At 42.5% G+C, this 20,972-nt stretch overlaps 8 non-coding genes across 8 annotated transcripts; all 8 read left to right on the forward strand.

The window, feature by feature from the left end:
• Window positions 1-2,403: 2,403 nt before the first annotated feature.
• trnag-ucc (transfer RNA glycine (anticodon UCC)) lies at window positions 2,404-2,475 on the forward strand. Its single transcript has one exon. It is a non-coding gene; the product is annotated as a tRNA-Gly (tRNA).
• A 2,404-nt stretch (window positions 2,476-4,879) lies between these two features.
• Window positions 4,880-4,951, forward strand: trnag-ucc (transfer RNA glycine (anticodon UCC)). The gene has a single exon. It is a non-coding gene; the product is annotated as a tRNA-Gly (tRNA).
• A 2,404-nt stretch (window positions 4,952-7,355) lies between these two features.
• On the forward strand, window positions 7,356-7,427 carry trnag-ucc (transfer RNA glycine (anticodon UCC)). Its single transcript has one exon. It is a non-coding gene; the product is annotated as a tRNA-Gly (tRNA).
• A 2,404-nt stretch (window positions 7,428-9,831) lies between these two features.
• On the forward strand, window positions 9,832-9,903 carry trnag-ucc (transfer RNA glycine (anticodon UCC)). Its single transcript has one exon. It is a non-coding gene; the product is annotated as a tRNA-Gly (tRNA).
• A 2,404-nt stretch (window positions 9,904-12,307) lies between these two features.
• On the forward strand, window positions 12,308-12,379 carry trnag-ucc (transfer RNA glycine (anticodon UCC)). The gene has a single exon. It is a non-coding gene; the product is annotated as a tRNA-Gly (tRNA).
• Window positions 12,380-14,783: 2,404 nt separating this feature from the next.
• On the forward strand, window positions 14,784-14,855 carry trnag-ucc (transfer RNA glycine (anticodon UCC)). The gene has a single exon. It is a non-coding gene; the product is annotated as a tRNA-Gly (tRNA).
• A 2,404-nt stretch (window positions 14,856-17,259) lies between these two features.
• On the forward strand, window positions 17,260-17,331 carry trnag-ucc (transfer RNA glycine (anticodon UCC)). Its single transcript has one exon. It is a non-coding gene; the product is annotated as a tRNA-Gly (tRNA).
• Window positions 17,332-19,735: 2,404 nt separating this feature from the next.
• Window positions 19,736-19,807, forward strand: trnag-ucc (transfer RNA glycine (anticodon UCC)). The gene has a single exon. It is a non-coding gene; the product is annotated as a tRNA-Gly (tRNA).
• The last annotated feature ends 1,165 nt before the right edge of the window (window positions 19,808-20,972 follow it).

Here is a 20,972-nt window from a genome sequence, read left to right on the forward strand (position 1 = left end):
TGCGGCGGCTTTTAAACCGCTCAACACCAAAAAGACCACTTTCCGCAGTGGGAATGAAACACTTCGATATGCACAGAAGCTTGAGTCAGCCACACGAACGGCGCCAAACCTCTGCAGTGCGGTTTCCCACCACTTTGAAATTGAGGAGGGACCCTAGAAGATTAAGGAGTCAGGGCGATACCCGTTTCAAATAAACTGGCGTCTTGACAGAAATCCTGAGTTTTTCATTTTATTTCTAGATTTCCCTCCTTTCAACATTACTCGCAGTGTTTTTGTGAAATACAGCCTAATATCAAGTGAAAACTGTCTGGGCAGTCCATTGTTTATGGGCACAGCATTACTTATGATATCAGGTCGGTTATTTTATTTTTGAATCGAAATGTACACCAATCTGATTGTGTCGTGCACAGACAGAATCTGTTTGCTGACTTCATTCACCCTGACAGACTCTTGAGTATTTCTGCGGGTTGGTTGCAATTCCCACTTGTGGTCAGTAGCGGTCACTAACTTGTGCAACAATGAAGTTCCCAGATCAGAGAGAATAAGAAAACAGACAATAATTGTTGCCCTTGTGTTGGACGGTGCAGGTCAGAAATAGGAGGAGTGGAGACCAGCTGCTTTTATATTTCCATTAATGAGCAAATGACTCGGTAAAACTCTGAGAGATGATAGAAATAACCACACGGTGAGTGAAAGTTCAATCCAAGATGAAGCTGAAAAGGAATCACACATTGTTACCTGATGAAGGAGCAGCTATTGCTTCCAAATAAAGCTGTTGGACTATACGCTGGTGTTATGTGGTTTTTAACATTGTCCACTCCAGTCCAACACCGGCTCCTCCACGTCATCATCCAAGATAGTCATCATGGAATTGTTAAGGGAAGATAGTGTCGGATGAACTTGACTGATTTGCTTTAAAGGATAAAGAAGAAGGAAGTGTTTGTGATGTAGACCAACCTGATGATAAGAAGAATACTGCATGTGTTTTGAAATAGTTGAGTTCCTCAAGGTTCAGAAACTGAACAGAAATTGCCGGAGAATCTGAGCAGTGTTGCACCTTCAGTGGGGAGAAAGCAGTGTTGCCATTTTGGGTTTGGTATGCCCCATTTGATGAAGTTTCGCAATTCTTTGATTTTCCCCAGGCTTCAGTATTAGTCACCTGTTTGTCTGGTGTATCTATCACTGATGTGGAATTGGTGTCGGATATCAAATTTGCAGATGATAAAACATTAGTCATTGGTTTTGGGGAAGCTGTCTGCAGACTGTGGAATGCAATTCCCAGTTTGTTTAAATGGACCATTGATTTATTAGTGAGGGACTGGGGGAGGTACTTATTGTGAAAAGCATTGAGATGGATCTTTGATTTACTGTTGCGTGGACAGGGGGATTATGGATTTAAAAAGGAAATGAGGGACAATTTTTTTACACATCGAGTGCTTGGTGCGTGCAATGAACTGTCAGAGAAAGTGGTGGACGCAGGTACAGTTACAACGTTGAAAAGACGCTTGGATAAGTTCACGAATAGGAAAGGTTTAGAGAGATATGACCAAATGCTAGCAAATGGGAAATGTTCAATTGCATGCAGGTGGTTACAGTTGTGTTTGGGGAAATGGTCAGCATAAACTGGCTGGACCTAAGGATCTGTTTCCATGCTGTATGACACTCTGATTCTAAAACTTTGAAAATCAGCCTGGTTTCTCTCCCTCCCAGCTGCGACTCCACCCTCCCCCTCTTCTACAATGTAACAGAGAAAACTACAAATCGATCAAGAGAATGGAAGTGCGGATTAATACAGATTTCTCGAGAGATTTCTGCTTCGTGAACTGTTACCAGGAGTTTCCTCTTCTCCAGAATTACTGCAGCATGTACTCAGTCTAAGAGTTCCTTCTTTTTGCCTTTTTGTTTGTGGAAAACCCTTCAGAAATGTTAAAAGCGGAAAGTAGTACAGATGCGGTAAATCAGAAAGAAAAAGCAAAGTTGGTGGGAAAAGTGTATGAAGAGAAAGGCGAAAGTGGGTAGTGCCACTGGTGGAGATGAGAGTGGTGGTGGAAAAGCAGAGCAGGTCAGACAGCATCCGAGGAGCAGGAGAATGGATGTTTGGGGCAAAAGCGTTTGTGAGAAGTTGACAAGTTTTGATTGTGTGACAGATCCCGGGTTGCGGTGAGATTTTGTTGATATTTTAGCTGTGGATTTATCTGAGATGATGATAAATGCTGGTTTGTGTGCATGAGAAAGTGTGAATGAAAAGGTATAATGAGAAGTATGGAAGGAGTAAAAGTCAGTCTTTTATTAGTGGTGAATTGCAATATTTCAGCGTAAAATTTGCAAGAAGACTGAAATTTCGAGTGAAGAACTATTGGTCGAATTGCACATTAGCTGATGTGTGGAGGACATGTCCCAGTTGCGATGGTGGTATAGTGGTGAGCATAGCTGCCTTCCAAGCAGTTGACCCGGGTTCGATTCCCGGCCATCGCATGCTGCGGCTTTTAAACCGCTCAACACCAAAAAGACCACTTTCCGCAGTGGGAATGAAACACTTCGATATGCACAGAAGCTTGAGTCAGCCACACGAACGGCGCCAAACCTCTGCAGTGCGGTTTCCCACCACTTTGAAATTGAGGAGGGACCCTAGAAGATTAAGGAGTCAGGGCGATACCCGTTTCAAATAAACTGGCGTCTTGACAGAAATCCTGAGTTTTTCATTTTATTTCTAGATTTCCCTCCTTTCAACATTACTCGCAGTGTTTTTGTGAAATACAGCCTAATATCAAGTGAAAACTGTCTGGGCAGTCCATTGTTTATGGGCACAGCATTACTTATGATATCAGGTCGGTTATTTTATTTTTGAATCGAAATGTACACCAATCTGATTGTGTCGTGCACAGACAGAATCTGTTTGCTGACTTCATTCACCCTGACAGACTCTTGAGTATTTCTGCGGGTTGGTTGCAATTCCCACTTGTGGTCAGTAGCGGTCACTAACTTGTGCAACAATGAAGTTCCCAGATCAGAGAGAATAAGAAAACAGACAATAATTGTTGCCCTTGTGTTGGACGGTGCAGGTCAGAAATAGGAGGAGTGGAGACCAGCTGCTTTTATATTTCCATTAATGAGCAAATGACTCGGTAAAACTCTGAGAGATGATAGAAATAACCACACGGTGAGTGAAAGTTCAATCCAAGATGAAGCTGAAAAGGAATCACACGTTGTTACCTGATGAAGGAGCAGCTATTGCTTCCAAATAAAGCTGTTGGACTATACGCTGGTGTTATGTGGTTTTTAACATTGTCCACTCCAGTCCAACACCGGCTCCTCCACGTCATCATCCAAGATAGTCATCATGGAATTGTTAAGGGAAGATAGTGTCGGATGAACTTGACTGATTTGCTTTAAAGGATAAAGAAGAAGGAAGTGTTTGTGATGTAGACCAACCTGATGATAAGAAGAATACTGCATGTGTTTTGAAATAGTTGAGTTCCTCAAGGTTCAGAAACTGAACAGAAATTGCCGGAGAATCTGAGCAGTGTTGCACCTTCAGTGGGGAGAAAGCAGTGTTGCCATTTTGGGTTTGGTATGCCCCATTTGATGAAGTTTCGCAATTCTTTGATTTTACCCCAGGCTTCAGTATTAGTCACCTGTTTGTCTGGTGTATCTATCACTGATGTGGAATTGGTGTCGGATATCAAATTTGCAGATGATAAAACATTAGTCATTGGTTTTGGGGAAGCTGTCTGCAGACTGTGGAATGCAATTCCCAGTTTGTTTAAATGGACCATTGATTTATTAGTGAGGGACTGGGGGAGGTACTTATTGTGAAAAGCATTGAGATGGATCTTTGATTTACTGTTGCGTGGACAGGGGGATTATGGATTTATAAAGGAAATGAGGGACAATTTTTTTACACATCGAGTGCTTGGTGCGTGCAATGAACTGTCAGAGAAAGTGGTGGACGCAGGTACAGTTACAACGTTGAAAAGACGCTTGGATAAGTTCACGAATAGGAAAGGTTTAGAGAGATATGACCAAATGCTCGCAAATGGGAAATGTTCAATTGCATGCAGGTGGTTACAGTTGTGTTTGGGGAAATGGTCAGCATAAACTGGCTGGACCTAAGGATCTGTTTCCATGCTGTATGACACTCTGATTGTAAAACTTTGAAAATCAGCCTGGTTTCTCTCCCTCCCAGCTGCGACTCCACCCTCCCCCTCTTCTACAATGTAACAGAGAAAACTACAAATCGATCAAGAGAATGGAAGTGCGGATTAATACAGATTTCTCGAGAGATTTCTGCTTCGTGAACTGTTACCAGGAGTTTCCTCTTCTCCAGAATTACTGCAGCATGTACTCAGTCTAACAGCTCCTTCTTTTTGCCTTTTTGTTTGTGGAAAACCCTTCAGAAATGTTAAAAGCGGAAAGTAGTACAGATGCGGTAAATCAGAAAGAAAAAGCAAAGTTGGTGGGAAAAGTGTATGAAGAGAAAGGCGAAAGTGGGTAGTGCCACTGGTGGAGATGAGAGTGGTGGTGGAAAAGCAGAGCAGGTCAGACAGCATCCGAGGAGCAGGAGAATGGATGTTTGGGGCAAAAGCGTTTGTGAGAAGTTGACAAGTTTTGATTGTGTGACAGATCCCGGGTTGCGGTGAGATTTTGTTGATACTTTAGCTGTGGATTTATCTGAGATGGTGATAAATGCTGGTTTGTGTGCATGAGAAAGTGTGAATGAAAAGGTATAATGAGAAGTATGGAAGGAGTAAAAGTCAGTCTTTTATTAGTGGTGAATTGCAATATTTCAGCGTAAAATTTGCAAGAAGACTGAAATTTCGAGTGAAGAACTATTGGTCGAATTGCACATTAGCTGATGTGTGGAGGACATGTTCCAGTTGCGATGGTGGTATAGTGGTGAGCATAGCTGCCTTCCAAGCAGTTGACCCGGGTTCGATTCCCGGCCATCGCATGCTGTGGCTTTTAAACCGCTCAACACCAAAAAGACCACTTTCCGCAGTGGGAACGAAACACTTCGATATGCACAGAAGCTTGAGTCAGCCACACGAACGGCGCCAAACCTCTGCAGTGCGGTTTCCCACCACTTTGAAATTGAGGAGGGACCCTAGAAGATTAAGGAGTCAGGGCGATACCCGTTTCAAATAAACTGGCGTCTTGACAGAAATCCTGAGTTTTTCATTTTATTTCTAGATTTCCCTCCTTTCAACATTACTCGCAGTGTTTTTGTGAAATACAGCCTAATATCAAGTGAAAACTGTCTGGGCAGTCCATTGTTTATGGGCACAGCATTACTTATGATATCAGGTCGGTTATTTTATTTTTGAATCGAAATGTACACCAATCTGATTGTGTCGTGCACAGACAGAATCTGTTTGCTGACTTCATTCACCCTGACAGACTCTTGAGTATTTCTGCGGGTTGGTTGCAATTCCCACTTGTGGTCAGTAGCGGTCACTAACTTGTGCAACAATGAAGTTCCCAGATCAGAGAGAATAAGAAAACAGACAATAATTGTTGCCCTTGTGTTGGACGGTGCAGGTCAGAAATAGGAGGAGTGGAGACCAGCTGCTTTTATATTTCCATTAATGAGCAAATGACTCGGTAAAACTCTGAGAGATGATAGAAATAACCACACGGTGAGTGAAAGTTCAATCCAAGATGAAGCTGAAAAGGAATCACACGTTGTTACCTGATGAAGGAGCAGCTATTGCTTCCAAATAAAGCTGTTGGACTATACGCTGGTGTTATGTGGTTTTTAACATTGTCCACTCCAGTCCAACACCGGCTCCTCCACGTCATCATCCAAGATAGTCATCATGGAATTGTTAAGGGAAGATAGTGTCGGATGAACTTGACTGATTTGCTTTAAAGGATAAAGAAGAAGGAAGTGTTTGTGATGTAGACCAACCTGATGATAAGAAGAATACTGCATGTGTTTTGAAATAGTTGAGTTCCTCAAGGTTCAGAAACTGAACAGAAATTGCCGGAGAATCTGAGCAGTGTTGCACCTTCAGTGGGGAGAAAGCAGTGTTGCCATTTTGGGTTTGGTATGCCCCATTTGATGAAGTTTCGCAATTCTTTGATTTTACCCCAGGCTTCAGTATTAGTCACCTGTTTGTCTGGTGTATCTATCACTGATGTGGAATTGGTGTCGGATATCAAATTTGCAGATGATAAAACATTAGTCATTGGTTTTGGGGAAGCTGTCTGCAGACTGTGGAATGCAATTCCCAGTTTGTTTAAATGGACCATTGATTTATTAGTGAGGGACTGGGGGAGGTACTTATTGTGAAAAGCATTGAGATGGATCTTTGATTTACTGTTGCGTGGACAGGGGGATTATGGATTTATAAAGGAAATGAGGGACAATTTTTTTACACATCGAGTGCTTGGTGCGTGCAATGAACTGTCAGAGAAAGTGGTGGACGCAGGTACAGTTACAACGTTGAAAAGACGCTTGGATAAGTTCACGAATAGGAAAGGTTTAGAGAGATATGACCAAATGCTCGCAAATGGGAAATGTTCAATTGCATGCAGGTGGTTACAGTTGTGTTTGGGGAAATGGTCAGCATAAACTGGCTGGACCTAAGGATCTGTTTCCATGCTGTATGACACTCTGATTGTAAAACTTTGAAAATCAGCCTGGTTTCTCTCCCTCCCAGCTGCGACTCCACCCTCCCCCTCTTCTACAATGTAACAGAGAAAACTACAAATCGATCAAGAGAATGGAAGTGCGGATTAATACAGATTTCTCGAGAGATTTCTGCTTCGTGAACTGTTACCAGGAGTTTCCTCTTCTCCAGAATTACTGCAGCATGTACTCAGTCTAACAGCTCCTTCTTTTTGCCTTTTTGTTTGTGGAAAACCCTTCAGAAATGTTAAAAGCGGAAAGTAGTACAGATGCGGTAAATCAGAAAGAAAAAGCAAAGTTGGTGGGAAAAGTGTATGAAGAGAAAGGCGAAAGTGGGTAGTGCCACTGGTGGAGATGAGAGTGGTGGTGGAAAAGCAGAGCAGGTCAGACAGCATCCGAGGAGCAGGAGAATGGATGTTTGGGGCAAAAGCGTTTGTGAGAAGTTGACAAGTTTTGATTGTGTGACAGATCCCGGGTTGCGGTGAGATTTTGTTGATACTTTAGCTGTGGATTTATCTGAGATGGTGATAAATGCTGGTTTGTGTGCATGAGAAAGTGTGAATGAAAAGGTATAATGAGAAGTATGGAAGGAGTAAAAGTCAGTCTTTTATTAGTGGTGAATTGCAATATTTCAGTGTAAAATTTGCAAGAAGACTGAAATTTCGAGTGAAGAACTATTGGTCGAATTGCACATTAGCTGATGTGTGGAGGACATGTCCCAGTTGCGATGGTGGTATAGTGGTGAGCATAGCTGCCTTCCAAGCAGTTGACCCGGGTTCGATTCCCGGCCATCGCATGCTGTGGCTTTTAAACCGCTCAACACCAAAAAGACCACTTTCCGCAGTGGGAATGAAACACTTCGATATGCACAGAAGCTTGAGTCAGCCACACGAACGGCGCCAAACCTCTGCAGTGCGGTTTCCCACCACTTTGAAATTGAGGAGGGACCCTAGAAGATTAAGGAGTCAGGGCGATACCCGTTTCAAATAAACTGGCGTCTTGACAGAAATCCTGAGTTTTTCATTTTATTTCTAGATTTCCCTCCTTTCAACATTACTCGCAGTGTTTTTGTGAAATACAGCCTAATATCAAGTGAAAACTGTCTGGGCAGTCCATTGTTTATGGGCACAGCATTACTTATGATATCAGGTCGGTTATTTTATTTTTGAATCGAAATGTACACCAATCTGATTGTGTCGTGCACAGACAGAATCTGTTTGCTGACTTCATTCACCCTGACAGACTCTTGAGTATTTCTGCGGGTTGGTTGCAATTCCCACTTGTGGTCAGTAGCGGTCACTAACTTGTGCAACAATGAAGTTCCCAGATCAGAGAGAATAAGAAAACAGACAATAATTGTTGCCCTTGTGTTGGACGGTGCAGGTCAGAAATAGGAGGAGTGGAGACCAGCTGCTTTTATATTTCCATTAATGAGCAAATGACTCGGTAAAACTCTGAGAGATGATAGAAATAACCACACGGTGAGTGAAAGTTCAATCCAAGATGAAGCTGAAAAGGAATCACACGTTGTTACCTGATGAAGGAGCAGCTATTGCTTCCAAATAAAGCTGTTGGACTATACGCTGGTGTTATGTGGTTTTTAACATTGTCCACTCCAGTCCAACACCGGCTCCTCCACGTCATCATCCAAGATAGTCATCATGGAATTGTTAAGGGAAGATAGTGTCGGATGAACTTGACTGATTTGCTTTAAAGGATAAAGAAGAAGGAAGTGTTTGTGATGTAGACCAACCTGATGATAAGAAGAATACTGCATGTGTTTTGAAATAGTTGAGTTCCTCAAGGTTCAGAAACTGAACAGAAATTGCCGGAGAATCTGAGCAGTGTTGCACCTTCAGTGGGGAGAAAGCAGTGTTGCCATTTTGGGTTTGGTATGCCCCATTTGATGAAGTTTCGCAATTCTTTGATTTTACCCCAGGCTTCAGTATTAGTCACCTGTTTGTCTGGTGTATCTATCACTGATGTGGAATTGGTGTCGGATATCAAATTTGCAGATGATAAAACATTAGTCATTGGTTTTGGGGAAGCTGTCTGCAGACTGTGGAATGCAATTCCCAGTTTGTTTAAATGGACCATTGATTTATTAGTGAGGGACTGGGGGAGGTACTTATTGTGAAAAGCATTGAGATGGATCTTTGATTTACTGTTGCGTGGACAGGGGGATTATGGATTTATAAAGGAAATGAGGGACAATTTTTTTACACATCGAGTGCTTGGTGCGTGCAATGAACTGTCAGAGAAAGTGGTGGACGCAGGTACAGTTACAACGTTGAAAAGACGCTTGGATAAGTTCACGAATAGGAAAGGTTTAGAGAGATATGACCAAATGCTCGCAAATGGGAAATGTTCAATTGCATGCAGGTGGTTACAGTTGTGTTTGGGGAAATGGTCAGCATAAACTGGCTGGACCTAAGGATCTGTTTCCATGCTGTATGACACTCTGATTGTAAAACTTTGAAAATAAGCCTGGTTTCTCTCCCTCCCAGCTGCGACTCCACCCTCCCCCTCTTCTACAATGTAACAGAGAAAACTACAAATCGATCAAGAGAATGGAAGTGCGGATTAATACAGATTTCTCGAGAGATTTCTGCTTCGTGAACTGTTACCAGGAGTTTCCTCTTCTCCAGAATTACTGCAGCATGTACTCAGTCTAAGAGTTCCTTCTTTTTGCCTTTTTGTTTGTGGAAAACCCTTCAGAAATGTTAAAAGCGGAAAGTAGTACAGATGCGGTAAATCAGAAAGAAAAAGCAAAGTTGGTGGGAAAAGTGTATGAAGAGAAAGGCGAAAGTGGGTAGTGCCACTGGTGGAGATGAGAGTGGTGGTGGAAAAGCAGAGCAGGTCAGACAGCATCCGAGGAGCAGGAGAATGGATGTTTGGGGCAAAAGCGTTTGTGAGAAGTTGACAAGTTTTGATTGTGTGACAGATCCCGGGTTGCGGTGAGATTTTGTTGATATTTTAGCTGTGGATTTATCTGAGATGATGATAAATGCTGGTTTGTGTGCATGAGAAAGTGTGAATGAAAAGGTATAATGAGAAGTATGGAAGGAGTAAAAGTCAGTCTTTTATTAGTGGTGAATTGCAATATTTCAGCGTAAAATTTGCAAGAAGACTGAAATTTCGAGTGAAGAACTATTGGTCGAATTGCACATTAGCTGATGTGTGGAGGACATGTCCCAGTTGCGATGGTGGTATAGTGGTGAGCATAGCTGCCTTCCAAGCAGTTGACCCGGGTTCGATTCCCGGCCATCGCATGCTGTGGCTTTTAAACCGCTCAACACCAAAAAGACCACTTTCCGCAGTGGGAATGAAACACTTCGATATGCACAGAAGCTTGAGTCAGCCACACGAACGGCGCCAAACCTCTGCAGTGCGGTTTCCCACCACTTTGAAATTGAGGAGGGACCCTAGAAGATTAAGGAGTCAGGGCGATACCCGTTTCAAATAAACTGGCGTCTTGACAGAAATCCTGAGTTTTTCATTTTATTTCTAGATTTCCCTCCTTTCAACATTACTCGCAGTGTTTTTGTGAAATACAGCCTAATATCAAGTGAAAACTGTCTGGGCAGTCCATTGTTTATGGGCACAGCATTACTTATGATATCAGGTCGGTTATTTTATTTTTGAATCGAAATGTACACCAATCTGATTGTGTCGTGCACAGACAGAATCTGTTTGCTGACTTCATTCACCCTGACAGACTCTTGAGTATTTCTGCGGGTTGGTTGCAATTCCCACTTGTGGTCAGTAGCGGTCACTAACTTGTGCAACAATGAAGTTCCCAGATCAGAGAGAATAAGAAAACAGACAATAATTGTTGCCCTTGTGTTGGACGGTGCAGGTCAGAAATAGGAGGAGTGGAGACCAGCTGCTTTTATATTTCCATTAATGAGCAAATGACTCGGTAAAACTCTGAGAGATGATAGAAATAACCACACGGTGAGTGAAAGTTCAATCCAAGATGAAGCTGAAAAGGAATCACACGTTGTTACCTGATGAAGGAGCAGCTATTGCTTCCAAATAAAGCTGTTGGACTATACGCTGGTGTTATGTGGTTTTTAACATTGTCCACTCCAGTCCAACACCGGCTCCTCCACGTCATCATCCAAGATAGTCATCATGGAATTGTTAAGGGAAGATAGTGTCGGATGAACTTGACTGATTTGCTTTAAAGGATAAAGAAGAAGGAAGTGTTTGTGATGTAGACCAACCTGATGATAAGAAGAATACTGCATGTGTTTTGAAATAGTTGAGTTCCTCAAGGTTCAGAAACTGAACAGAAATTGCCGGAGAATCTGAGCAGTGTTGCACCTTCAGTGGGGAGAAAGCAGTGTTGCCATTTTGGGTTTGGTATGCCCCATTTGATGAAGTTTCGCAATTCTTTGATTTTACCCCAGGCTTCAGTATTAGTCACCTGTTTGTCTGGTGTATCTATCACTGATGTGGAATTGGTGTCGGATATCAAATTTGCAGATGATAAAACATTAGTCATTGGTTTTGGGGAAGCTGTCTGCAGACTGTGGAATGCAATTCCCAGTTTGTTTAAATGGACCATTGATTTATTAGTGAGGGACTGGGGGAGGTACTTATTGTGAAAAGCATTGAGATGGATCTTTGATTTACTGTTGCGTGGACAGGGGGATTATGGATTTATAAAGGAAATGAGGGACAATTTTTTTACACATCGAGTGCTTGGTGCGTGCAATGAACTGTCAGAGAAAGTGGTGGACGCAGGTACAGTTACAACGTTGAAAAGACGCTTGGATAAGTTCACGAATAGGAAAGGTTTAGAGAGATATGACCAAATGCTCGCAAATGGGAAATGTTCAATTGCATGCAGGTGGTTACAGTTGTGTTTGGGGAAATGGTCAGCATAAACTGGCTGGACCTAAGGATCTGTTTCCATGCTGTATGACACTCTGATTGTAAAACTTTGAAAATCAGCCTGGTTTCTCTCCCTCCCAGCTGCGACTCCACCCTCCCCCTCTTCTACAATGTAACAGAGAAAACTACAAATCGATCAAGAGAATGGAAGTGCGGATTAATACAGATTTCTCGAGAGATTTCTGCTTCGTGAACTGTTACCAGGAGTTTCCTCTTCTCCAGAATTACTGCAGCATGTACTCAGTCTAACAGCTCCTTCTTTTTGCCTTTTTGTTTGTGGAAAACCCTTCAGAAATGTTAAAAGCGGAAAGTAGTACAGATGCGGTAAATCAGAAAGAAAAAGCAAAGTTGGTGGGAAAAGTGTATGAAGAGAAAGGCGAAAGTGGGTAGTGCCACTGGTGGAGATGAGAGTGGTGGTGGAAAAGCAGAGCAGGTCAGACAGCATCCGAGGAGCAGGAGAATGGATGTTTGGGGCAAAAGCGTTTGTGAGAAGTTGACAAGTTTTGATTGTGTGACAGATCCCGGGTTGCGGTGAGATTTTGTTGATACTTTAGCTGTGGATTTATCTGAGATGGTGATAAATGCTGGTTTGTGTGCATGAGAAAGTGTGAATGAAAAGGTATAATGAGAAGTATGGAAGGAGTAAAAGTCAGTCTTTTATTAGTGGTGAATTGCAATATTTCAGCGTAAAATTTGCAAGAAGACTGAAATTTCGAGTGAAGAACTATTGGTCGAATTGCACATTAGCTGATGTGTGGAGGACATGTCCCAGTTGCGATGGTGGTATAGTGGTGAGCATAGCTGCCTTCCAAGCAGTTGACCCGGGTTCGATTCCCGGCCATCGCATGCTGTGGCTTTTAAACCGCTCAACACCAAAAAGACCACTTTCCGCAGTGGGAATGAAACACTTCGATATGCACAGAAGCTTGAGTCAGCCACACGAACGGCGCCAAACCTCTGCAGTGCGGTTTCCCACCACTTTGAAATTGAGGAGGGACCCTAGAAGATTAAGGAGTCAGGGCGATACCCGTTTCAAATAAACTGGCGTCTTGACAGAAATCCTGAGTTTTTCATTTTATTTCTAGATTTCCCTCCTTTCAACATTACTCGCAGTGTTTTTGTGAAATACAGCCTAATATCAAGTGAAAACTGTCTGGGCAGTCCATTGTTTATGGGCACAGCATTACTTATGATATCAGGTCGGTTATTTTATTTTTGAATCGAAATGTACACCAATCTGATTGTGTCGTGCACAGACAGAATCTGTTTGCTGACTTCATTCACCCTGACAGACTCTTGAGTATTTCTGCGGGTTGGTTGCAATTCCCACTTGTGGTCAGTAGCGGTCACTAACTTGTGCAACAATGAAGTTCCCAGATCAGAGAGAATAAGAAAACAGACAATAATTGTTGCCCTTGTGTTGGACGGTGCAGGTCAGAAATAGGAGGAGTGGAGACCAGCTGCTTTTATATTTCCATTAATGAGCAAATGACTCGGTAAAACTCTGAGAGATGATAGAAATAACCACACGGTGAGTGAAAGTTCAATCCAAGATGAAGCTGAAAAGGAATCACACGTTGTTACCTGATGAAGGAGCAGCTATTGCTTCCAAATAAAGCTGTTGGACTATACGCTGGTGTTATGTGGTTTTTAACATTGTCCACTCCAGTCCAACACCGGCTCCTCCACGTCATCATCCAAGATAGTCATCATGGAATTGTTAAGGGAAGATAGTGTCGGATGAACTTGACTGATTTGCTTTAAAGGATAAAGAAGAAGGAAGTGTTTGTGATGTAGACCAACCTGATGATAAGAAGAATACTGCATGTGTTTTGAAATAGTTGAGTTCCTCAAGGTTCAGAAACTGAACAGAAATTGCCGGAGAATCTGAGCAGTGTTGCACCTTCAGTGGGGAGAAAGCAGTGTTGCCATTTTGGGTTTGGTATGCCCCATTTGATGAAGTTTCGCAATTCTTTGATTTTACCCCAGGCTTCAGTATTAGTCACCTGTTTGTCTGGTGTATCTATCACTGATGTGGAATTGGTGTCGGATATCAAATTTGCAGATGATAAAACATTAGTCATTGGTTTTGGGGAAGCTGTCTGCAGACTGTGGAATGCAATTCCCAGTTTGTTTAAATGGACCATTGATTTATTAGTGAGGGACTGGGGGAGGTACTTATTGTGAAAAGCATTGAGATGGATCTTTGATTTACTGTTGCGTGGACAGGGGGATTATGGATTTATAAAGGAAATGAGGGACAATTTTTTTACACATCGAGTGCTTGGTGCGTGCAATGAACTGTCAGAGAAAGTGGTGGACGCAGGTACAGTTACAACGTTGAAAAGACGCTTGGATAAGTTCACGAATAGGAAAGGTTTAGAGAGATATGACCAAATGCTCGCAAATGGGAAATGTTCAATTGCATGCAGGTGGTTACAGTTGTGTTTGGGGAAATGGTCAGCATAAACTGGCTGGACCTAAGGATCTGTTTCCATGCTGTATGACACTCTGATTCTAAAACTTTGAAAATCAGCCTGGTTTCTCTCCCTCCCAGCTGCGACTCCACCCTCCCCCTCTTCTACAATGTAACAGAGAAAACTACAAATCGATCAAGAGAATGGAAGTGCGGATTAATACAGATTTCTCGAGAGATTTCTGCTTCGTGAACTGTTACCAGGAGTTTCCTCTTCTCCAGAATTACTGCAGCATGTACTCAGTCTAAGAGTTCCTTCTTTTTGCCTTTTTGTTTGTGGAAAACCCTTCAGAAATGTTAAAAGCGGAAAGTAGTACAGATGCGGTAAATCAGAAAGAAAAAGCAAAGTTGGTGGGAAAAGTGTATGAAGAGAAAGGCGAAAGTGGGTAGTGCCACTGGTGGAGATGAGAGTGGTGGTGGAAAAGCAGAGCAGGTCAGACAGCATCCGAGGAGCAGGAGAATGGATGTTTGGGGCAAAAGCGTTTGTGAGAAGTTGACAAGTTTTGATTGTGTGACAGATCCCGGGTTGCGGTGAGATTTTGTTGATATTTTAGCTGTGGATTTATCTGAGATGATGATAAATGCTGGTTTGTGTGCATGAGAAAGTGTGAATGAAAAGGTATAATGAGAAGTATGGAACGAGTAAAAGTCAGTCTTTTATTAGTGGTGAATTGCAATATTTCAGCGTAAAATTTGCAAGAAGACTGAAATTTCGAGTGAAGAACTATTGGTCGAATTGCACATTAGCTGATGTGTGGAGGACATGTCCCAGTTGCGATGGTGGTATAGTGGTGAGCATAGCTGCCTTCCAAGCAGTTGACCCGGGTTCGATTCCCGGCCATCGCATGCTGTGGCTTTTAAACCGCTCAACACCAAAAAGACCACTTTCCGCAGTGGGAATGAAACACTTCGATATGCACAGAAGCTTGAGTCAGCCACACGAACGGCGCCAAACCTCTGCAGTGCGGTTTCCCACCACTTTGAAATTGAGGAGGGACCCTAGAAGATTAAGGAGTCAGGGCGATACCCGTTTCAAATAAACTGGCGTCTTGACAGAAATCCTGAGTTTTTCATTTTATTTCTAGATTTCCCTCCTTTCAACATTACTCGCAGTGTTTTTGTGAAATACAGCCTAATATCAAGTGAAAACTGTCTGGGCAGTCCATTGTTTATGGGCACAGCATTACTTATGATATCAGGTCGGTTATTTTATTTTTGAATCGAAATGTACACCAATCTGATTGTGTCGTGCACAGACAGAATCTGTTTGCTGACTTCATTCACCCTGACAGACTCTTGAGTATTTCTGCGGGTTGGTTGCAATTCCCACTTGTGGTCAGTAGCGGTCACTAACTTGTGCAACAATGAAGTTCCCAGATCAGAGAGAATAAGAAAACAGACAATAATTGTTGCCCTTGTGTTGGACGGTGCAGGTCAGAAATAGGAGGAGTGGAGACCAGCTGCTTTTATATTTCCATTAATGAGCAAATGACTCGGTAAAACTCTGAGAGATGATAGAAATAACCACACGGTGAGTGAAAGTTCAATCCAAGATGAAGCTGAAAAGGAATCACACATTGTTACCTGATGAAGGAGCAGCTATTGCTTCCAAATAAAGCTGTTGGACTATACGCTGGTGTTATGTGGTTTTTAACATTGTCCACTCCAGTCCAACACCGGCTCCTCCACGTCATCATCCAAGATAGTCATCATGGAATTGTTAAGGGAAGATAGTGTCGGATGAACTTGACTGATTTGCTTTAAAGGATAAAGAAGAAGGAAGTGTTTGTGATGTAGACCAACCTGATGATAAGAAGAATACTGCATGTGTTTTGAAATAGTTGAGTTCCTCAAGGTTCAGAAACTGAACAGAAATTGCCGGAGAATCTGAGCAGTGTTGCACCTTCAGTGGGGAGAAAGCAGTGTTGCCATTTTGGGTTTGGTATGCCCCATTTGATGAAGTTTCGCAATTCTTTGATTTTACCCCAGGCTTCAGTATTAGTCACCTGTTTGTCTGGTGTATCTATCACTGATGTGGAATTGGTGTCGGATATCAAATTTGCAGATGATAAAACATTAGTCATTGGTTTTGGGGAAGCTGTCTGCAGACTGTGGAATGCAATTCCCAGTTTGTTTAAATGGACCATTGATTTATTAGTGAGGGACTGGGGGAGGTACTTATTGTGAAAAGCATTGAGATGGATCTTTGATTTACTGTTGCGTGGACAGGGGGATTATGGATTTATAAAGGAAATGAGGGACAATTTTTTTACACATCGAGTGCTTGGTGCGTGCAATGAACTGTCAGAGAAAGTGGTGGACGCAGGTACAGTTACAACGTTGAAAAGACGCTTGGATAAGTTCACGAATAGGAAAGGTTTAGAGAGATATGACCAAATGCTCGCAAATGGGAAATGTTCAATTGCATGCAGGTGGTTACAGTTGTGTTTGGGGAAATGGTCAGCATAAACTGGCTGGACCTAAGGATCTGTTTCCATGCTGTATGACACTCTGATTCTAAAACTTTGAAAATCAGCCTGGTTTCTCTCCCTCCCAGCTGCGACTCCACCCTCCCCCTCTTCTACAATGTAACAGAGAAAACTACAAATCGATCAAGAGAATGGAAGTGCGGATTAATACAGATTTCTCGAGAGATTTCTGCTTCGTGAACTGTTACCAGGAGTTTCCTCTTCTCCAGAATTACTGCAGCATGTACTCAGTCTAAGAGTTCCTTCTTTTTGCCTTTTTGTTTGTGGAAAACCCTTCAGAAATGTTAAAAGCGGAAAGTAGTACAGATGCGGTAAATCAGAAAGAAAAAGCAAAGTTGGTGGGAAAAGTGTATGAAGAGAAAGGCGAAAGTGGGTAGTGCCACTGGTGGAGATGAGAGTGGTGGTGGAAAAGCAGAGCAGGTCAGACAGCATCCGAGGAGCAGGAGAATGGATGTTTGGGGCAAAAGCGTTTGTGAGAAGTTGACAAGTTTTGATTGTGTGACAGATCCCGGGTTGCGGTGAGATTTTGTTGATATTTTAGCTGTGGATTTATCTGAGATGATGATAAATGCTGGTTTGTGTGCATGAGAAAGTGTGAATGAAAAGGTATAATGAGAAGTATGGAAGGAGTAAAAGTCAGTCTTTTATTAGTGGTGAATTGCAATATTTCAGCGTAAAATTTGCAAGAAGACTGAAATTTCGAATGAAGAACTATTGGTCGAATTGCACATTAGCTGATGTGTGGAGGACATGTCCCAGTTGCGATGGTGGTATAGTGGTGAGCATAGCTGCCTTCCAAGCAGTTGACCCGGGTTCGATTCCCGGCCATCGCATGCTGTGGCTTTTAAACCGCTCAACACCAAAAAGACCACTTTCCGCAGTGGGAATGAAACACTTCGATATGCACAGAAGCTTGAGTCAGCCACACGAACGGCGCCAAACCTCTGCAGTGCGGTTTCCCACCACTTTGAAATTGAGGAGGGACCCTAGAAGATTAAGGAGTCAGGGCGATACCCGTTTCAAATAAACTGGCGTCTTGACAGAAATCCTGAGTTTTTCATTTTATTTCTAGATTTCCCTCCTTTCAACATTACTCGCAGTGTTTTTGTGAAATACAGCCTAATATCAAGTGAAAACTGTCTGGGCAGTCCATTGTTTATGGGCACAGCATTACTTATGATATCAGGTCGGTTATTTTATTTTTGAATCGAAATGTACACCAATCTGATTGTGTCGTGCACAGACAGAATCTGTTTGCTGACTTCATTCACCCTGACAGACTCTTGAGTATTTCTGCGGGTTGGTTGCAATTCCCACTTGTGGTCAGTAGCGGTCACTAACTTGTGCAACAATGAAGTTCCCAGATCAGAGAGAATAAGAAAACAGACAATAATTGTTGCCCTTGTGTTGGACGGTGCAGGTCAGAAATAGGAGGAGTGGAGACCAGCTGCTTTTATATTTCCATTAATGAGCAAATGACTCGGTAAAACTCTGAGAGATGATAGAAATAACCACACGGTGAGTGAAAGTTCAATCCAAGATGAAGCTGAAAAGGAATCACACGTTGTTACCTGATGAAGGAGCAGCTATTGCTTCCAAATAAAGCTGTTGGACTATACGCTGGTGTTATGTGGTTTTTAACATTGTCCACTCCAGTCCAACACCGGCTCCTCCACGTCATCATCCAAGATAGTCATCATGGAATTGTTAAGGGAAGATAGTGTCGGATGAACTTGACTGATTTGCTTTAAAGGATAAAGAAGAAGGAAGTGTTTGTGATGTAGACCAACCTGATGATAAGAAGAATACTGCATGTGTTTTGAAATAGTTGAGTTCCTCAAGGTTCAGAAACTGAACAGAAATTGCCGGAGAATCTGAGCAGTGTTGCACCTTCAGTGGGGAGAAAGCAGTGTTGCCATTTTGGGTTTGGTATGCCCCATTTGATGAAGTTTCGCAATTCTTTGATTTTACCCCAGGCTTCAGTATTAGTCACCTGTTTGTCTGGTGTATCTATCACTGATGTGGAATTGGTGTCGGATATCAAATTTGCAGATGATAAAACATTAGTCATTGGTTTTGGGGAAGCTGTCTGCAGACTGTGGAATGCAATTCCCAGTTTGTTTAAATGGACCATTGATTTATTAGTGAGGGACTGGGGGAGGTACTTATTGTGAAAAGCATTGAGATGGATCTTTGATTTACTGTTGCGTGGACAGGGGGATTATGGATTTATAAAGGAAATGAGGGACAATTTTTTTACACATCGAGTGCTTGGTGCGTGCAATGAACTGTCAGAGAAAGTGGTGGACGCAGGTACAGTTACAACGTTGAAAAGACGCTTGGATAAGTTCACGAATAGGAAAGGTTTAGAGAGATATGACCAAATGCTCGCAAATGGGAAATGTTCAATTGCATGCAGGTGGTTACAGTTGTGTTTGGGGAAATGGTCAGCATAAACTGGCTGGACCTAAGGATCTGTTTCCATGCTGTATGACACTCTGATTCTAAAACTTTGAAAATCAGCCTGGTTTCTCTCCCTCCCAGCTGCGACTCCACCCTCCCCCTCTTCTACAATGTAACAGAGAAAACTACAAATCGATCAAGAGAATGGAAGTGCGGATTAATACAGATTTCTCGAGAGATTTCTGCTTCGTGAACTGTTACCAGGAGTTTCCTCTTCTCCAGAATTACTGCAGCATGTACTCAGTCTAACAGCTCCTTCTTTTTGCCTTTTTGTTTGTGGAAAACCCTTCAGAAATGTTAAAAGCGGAAAGTAGTACAGATGCGGTAAATCAGAAAGAAAAAGCAAAGTTGGTGGGAAAAGTGTATGAAGAGAAAGGCGAAAGTGGGTAGTGCCACTGGTGGAGATGAGAGTGGTGGTGGAAAAGCAGAGCAGGTCAGACAGCATCCGAGGAGCAGGAGAATGGATGTTTGGGGCAAAAGCGTTTGTGAGAAGTTGACAAGTTTTGATTGTGTGACAGATCCCGGGTTGCGGTGAGATTTTGTTGATACTTTAGCTGTGGATTTATCTGAGATGGTGATAAATGCTGGTTTGTGTGCATGAGAAAGTGTGAATGAAAAGGTATAATGAGAAGTATGGAACGAGTAAAAGTCAGTCTTTTATTAGTGGTGAATTGCAATATTTCAGCGTAAAATTTGCAAGAAGACTGAAATTTCGAATGAAGAACTATTGGTCGAATTGCACATTAGCTGATGTGTGGAGGACATGTCCCAGTTGCGATGGTGGTATAGTGGTGAGCATAGCTGCCTTCCAAGCAGTTGACCCGGGTTCGATTCCCGGCCATCGCATGCTGTGGCTTTTAAACCGCTCAACACCAAAAAGACCACTTTCCGCAGTGGGAACGAAACACTTCGATATGCACAGAAGCTTGAGTCAGCCACACGAACGGCGCCAAACCTCTGCAGTGCGGTTTCCCACCACTTTGAAATTGAGGAGGGACCCTAGAAGATTAAGGAGTCAGGGCGATACCCGTTTCAAATAAACTGGCGTCTTGACAGAAATCCTGAGTTTTTCATTTTATTTCTAGATTTCCCTCCTTTCAACATTACTCGCAGTGTTTTTGTGAAATACAGCCTAATATCAAGTGAAAACTGTCTGGGCAGTCATTGTTTATGGGCACAGCATTACTTATGATATCAGGTCGGTTATTTTATTTTTGAATCGAAATGTACACCAATCTGATTGTGTCGTGCACAGACAGAATCTGTTTGCTGACTTCATTCACCCTGACAGACTCTTGAGTATTTCTGCGGGTTGGTTGCAATTCCCACTTGTGGTCAGTAGCGGTCACTAACTTGTGCAACAATGAAGTTCCCAGATCAGAGAGAATAAGAAAACAGACAATAATTGTTGCCCTTGTGTTGGACGGTGCAGGTCAGAAATAGGAGGAGTGGAGACCAGCTGCTTTTATATTTCCATTAATGAGCAAATGACTCGGTAAAACTCTGAGAGATGATAGAAATAACCACACGGTGAGTGAAAGTTCAATCCAAGATGAAGCTGAAAAGGAATCACACATTGTTACCTGATGAAGGAGCAGCTATTGCTTCCAAATAAAGCTGTTGGACTATACGCTGGTGTTATGTGGTTTTTAACATTGTCCACTCCAGTCCAACACCGGCTCCTCCACGTCATCATCCAAGATAGTCATCATGGAATTGTTAAGGGAAGATAGTGTCGGATGAACTTGACTGATTTGCTTTAAAGGATAAAGAAGAAGGAAGTGTTTGTGATGTAGACCAACCTGATGATAAGAAGAATACTGCATGTGTTTTGAAATAGTTGAGTTCCTCAAGGTTCAGAAACTGAACAGAAATTGCCGGAGAATCTGAGCAGTGTTGCACCTTCAGTGGGGAGAAAGCAGTGTTGCCATTTTGGGTTTGGTATGCCCCATTTGATGAAGTTTCGCAATTCTTTGATTTTACCCCAGGCTTCAGTATTAGTCACCTGTTT

This window comes from Hemiscyllium ocellatum, unplaced genomic scaffold, assembly GCF_020745735.1.
Source record: "Hemiscyllium ocellatum isolate sHemOce1 unplaced genomic scaffold, sHemOce1.pat.X.cur. scaffold_1594_pat_ctg1, whole genome shotgun sequence".
In the NCBI taxonomy this organism is placed as follows: domain Eukaryota; kingdom Metazoa; phylum Chordata; class Chondrichthyes; order Orectolobiformes; family Hemiscylliidae; genus Hemiscyllium; species Hemiscyllium ocellatum.